At 56.0% G+C, this 4333-nt stretch overlaps 2 non-coding genes across 2 annotated transcripts in view; both read left to right on the top strand.

Moving 5' to 3' along the window:
- Positions 1-101, top strand: part of LOC138568331 (U6 spliceosomal RNA) — a 107-nt gene extending 6 nt beyond the window's left edge. The window contains exon 1 of the small nuclear RNA XR_011302670.1: positions 1-101. This exon is cut by the window's left edge and continues 6 nt beyond it. This is a non-coding gene — a small nuclear RNA (U6 spliceosomal RNA).
- Positions 102-2166: 2065 nt separating this feature from the next.
- Positions 2167-2273, top strand: LOC138568332 (U6 spliceosomal RNA). Its single transcript, XR_011302671.1, has one exon. It is a non-coding gene; the product is annotated as a U6 spliceosomal RNA (small nuclear RNA).
- The last annotated feature ends 2060 nt before the right edge of the window (positions 2274-4333 follow it).

Genomic DNA, 4333 nt, shown 5'->3' on the forward strand with positions numbered 1-4333 from the left:
GCTTCGGCAGCACATATACTAAAATTGGAACGATACAGAGAAGATTAGCATGGCCCCTGCGCAAGGATGACACGCAAATTCGTGAAGCGTTCCATATTTTGGACACATAGCAGGACAGACATGTTCTTTAGCTGCAAAATTTATTGACGGGATAAACAGGCCCTCTGTCCATTAGGGCAGGTGTGCTTTTCGGCGTGGAGCTCGTCAAAGTGCGTTTTATTTGGAGATAGCGCTCCGAGTGCTCCAAGCTTATGCCCAGTGGGTGATGATTGCTACATGCCAGGGCAGTTCTAAGCTCTCCTAGGTGCTATTTGCCAACAGCGCATATCACTGTCAGCCTATCTGCTTCACGGGCCAAAGTGCAAAGGGGCTCAGGGCCTGAGTCAGCAGCCAGTGTTTCCTTCCGGTGCCCGGATCCTTCCTTGGGGGGCTGCAAGCTAGAGGTTCTCTCTGGCCCAGGCAGCCTGCACGGGTAACTGAAATCCTGCAGCACCCCCCCCCCCCCGTGCCCCAGCGTGTCTCTATCAGGGCCTGGTCTCTGCTGCTGCTGATGCTGACAGGCCCCCAAGCGCCCCAGACACACCTTCCCAGGGTTGCAGCAGTTTCTGCTTCCTGCTTCCAGCTCAGTGCTGGTGCTACTGTGGAGTAAACAGGGTTAGTAGAGAGAGAGGGGGAGAGAGAGAGAGAGAGAGAGAGAGAGAGAGGGAGGGAGGGAGGGAGGGAGGGAGGGCGGTGCATATTCAAATCATCAGTCAGCCAGAGCCTGCTGGGAGCCCATTTCTGCAGGCCCACTGACTGCTGGCTGCTGCCCCCGATGGTTGGAGAAGGGCCAGGCTGGGCTAGGCCACACAGCAAGGGCCAAGCCCTCCTCCGGTGCTCCTTCTGATGATGTCTCCCTGAGTGTCTGAGGTCGAGAAAAAGCCCGCCCGCAGAACTGGCCAGAGAGGTCTCTGGCCGATCAGGGGCGTGAAGGGCGCCAGGCAGGCCACCGGCGCAGCAGGCAGCGCAGGGGACGTGCACCTCAAGGCCTTGGCCACCATCTCTCCCTTGGCTTTCAGTGTACCTCAGAATGCCTTTGCTGTTCCGGATCAGGGGAGAGAAGCAACCTTTTCTTAGCAGGTGGGGTCTGTGCTACAGACACGTGGCATTTTCCCAACTGGTTCACAAGCCAACCCCCACCCTTTACAGCGCAGACACAGAAAGCATTTGCTGCTGGTTGGGATTTTCGGGATGGGCCCCTGCTGCTGATGTATTAGGATGGACTTTGGCCAGTCTTTCTTTCTTATACCGACGGCCCGCCCATAAAATTAAAGCACCTTTGCAGGCACAGATGCTCTTAGGGATTTAAATGTAACAGCAGGACCCAAAAATCAAGGAATGAACCCGAGCCAGATAGGAGTCGACCCTACAATCTTCTGATCCGTACGTAGTCAGACGCCTCATACTGGCCCTCTTGTGTCTCACCTCCTCCTCCTCCTCCGCGCAGTCCTTCCAGGGGCCTTTCTGAGGTAGGTGCGCCTGCAAGCGCTGCTGGACCTGATTTTCTAGCCCACGCGTCTCACACCCTGACGCTGTTGATAATGCAGCTAACCCCCGGCCCATAGCTGTTGTAAGGGAGAACCTGGACCTGCCAAAGGGAACCAGACCCACGGTGACTTAAAAGCCAAGGGCACTGAAGCCAGCCCCGCCAAAGGAACATTTTAAGTCAGCCTCTGAATGCAAGCAGGGGGCCATCCTGCGCCCCCTGGGGGCGGGGGGGGGGACTGACATGCCGGCCAGCTGCCTCCTCTTGCCTTCTCTTGGAACAGCCCATGGGCCCCCAAACAAAGCCCCCTGACAGGCAGGCCCTCTGTGTTTCCTCTGGCTTGTGGGACTACTGTAATGCACCCAGGCATTGTGCTGGGATCAATCACTTTGCATACAGACTGCACCATGAGCCTTTGCAACTACATTGCTCCGGCAAGCATTCCAAAAATAACAAAAACTCACCTCTCGGACCAGCGCAGCAGTGAATAAGCGCGGACCATTGCTCTCTGCCTCCGTTTCATATCATTCCCCCAAAAGCAAGCGCTTTCTGTCTCAAGAAATGCCCATTGTATGCCACCCTATGTCCAGAGATCATAGATCTGGGGGGGTTTATGTATGGGCTGGGTCAACCTTCAGTCTGTGCTCGCTTCGGCAGCACATATACTAAAATTGGAACGATACAGAGAAGATTAGCATGGCCCCTGCGCAAGGATGACACGCAAATTCGTGAAGCGTTCCATATTTTGGACACATAGCAGGACAGACATGTTCTTTAGCTGCAACATTTATTGACGGGATAAACAGGCCCTCTGTCCATTAGGGCAGGTGTGCTTTTCGGCGTGGAGCTCGTCAGAGTGCGTTTTATTTGGAGATAGCGCTGCGAGTGCTCCAAGCTTATGCCCAGTGGGTGATGATTGCTACATGCCAGGGCAGTTCTAAGCTCTCCTAGGTGCTATTTGCCAACAGCGCATATCACTGTCAGCCTATCTGCTTCACGGGCCAAAGTGCAAAGGGGCTCAGGGCCTGAGTCAGCAGCCAGTGTTTCCTTCCGGTGCCCGGATCCTTCCTTGGGGGGCTGCAAGCTAGAGGTTCTCTCTGGCCCAGGCAGCCTGCACGGGTAACTGAAATCCTGCAGCACCCCCCCCCCCCCGTGCCCCAGCGTGTCTCTATCAGGGCCTGGTCTCTGCTGCTGCTGATGCTGACAGGCCCCCAAGCGCCCCAGACACACCTTCCCAGGGTTGCAGCAGTTTCTGCTTCCTGCTTCCAGCTCAGTGCTGGTGCTACTGTGGAGTAAACAGGGTTAGTAGAGAGAGAGGGGGAGAGAGAGAGAGAGAGAGAGAGAGAGAGAGAGAGGGAGGGAGGGAGGGAGGGAGGGCGGTGCATATTCAAATCATCAGTCAGCCAGAGCCTGCTGGGAGCCCATTTCTGCAGGCCCACTGACTGCTGGCTGCTGCCCCCGATGGTTGGAGAAGGGCCAGGCTGGGCTAGGCCACACAGCAAGGGCCAAGCCCTCCTCCGGTGTTCCTTCTGATGATGTCTCCCTGAGTGTCTGAGGTCGAGAAAAAGCCCGCCCGCAGAACTGGCCAGAGAGGTCTCTGGCCGATCAGGGGCGTGAAGGGCGGCAGGCAGGCCACCGGCGCAGCAGGCAGCGCAGGGGACGTGCACCTCAAGGCCTTGGCCACCATCTCTCCCTTGGCTTTCAGTGTACCTCAGAATGCCTTTGCTGTTCCGGATCAGGGGAGAGAAGCAACCTTTTCTTAGCAGGTGGGGTCTGTGCTACAGACACGTGGCATTTTCCCAACTGGTTCACAAGCCAACCCCCACCCTTTACAGCGCAGACACAGAAAGCATTTGCTGCTGGTTGGGATTTTCGGGATGGGCCCCTGCTGCTGATGTATTAGGATGGACTTTGGCCAGTCTTTCTTTCTTATACCGACGGCCCGCCCATAAAATTAAAGCACCTTTGCAGGCACAGATGCTCTTAGGGATTTAAATGTAACAGCAGGACCCAAAAAGCAAGGAATGAACCCGAGCCAGATAGGAGTCGACCCTACAATCTTCTGATCCGTACGTAGTCAGACGCCTCATACTGGCCCTCTTGTGTCTCACCTCCTCCTCCGCGCAGTCCTTCCAGGGGCCTTTCTGAGGTAGGTGCGCCTGCAAGCGCTGCTGGACCTGATTTTCTAGCCCACGCGTCTCACACCCTGACGCTGTTGATAATGCAGCTAACCCCCGGCCCATAGCTGTTGTAAGGGAGAACCTGGACCTGCCAAAGGGAACCAGACCCACGGTGACTTAAAAGCCAAGGGCACTGAAGCCAGCCCCGCCAAAGGAACATTTTAAGTCAGCCTCTGAATGCAAGCAGGGGGCCATCCTGCGCCCCCTGGGGGCGGGGGGGGGGGACTGACATGCCGGCCAGCTGCCTCCTCTTGCCAACTCTTGGAACAGCCCATGGGCCCCCAAACAAAGCCCCCTGACAGGCAGGCCCTCTGTGTTTCCTCTGGCTTGTGGGACTACTGTAATGCACCCAGGCATTGTGCTGGGATCAATCACTTTGCATACAGACTGCACCATGAGCCTTTGCAACTACATTGCTCCGGCAAGCATTCCAAAAATAACAAAAACTCACCTCTCGGACCAGCGCAGCAGTGAATAAGCGCGGACCATTGCTCTCTGCCTCCGTTTCATATCATTCCCCCAAAAGCAAGCGCTTTCTGTCTCAAGAAATGCCCATTGTATGCCACCCTATGTCCAGAGATCATAGATCTGGGGGGGTTTATGTATGGGCTGGGTCAACCTTCAGTCT

This window comes from Ambystoma mexicanum, chromosome 2p (assembly GCF_040938575.1).
Source record: "Ambystoma mexicanum isolate Mex_15411 chromosome 2p, UKY_AmexF1_1, whole genome shotgun sequence".
Classification (NCBI taxonomy): Eukaryota; Metazoa; Chordata; class Amphibia; order Caudata; family Ambystomatidae; genus Ambystoma; species Ambystoma mexicanum.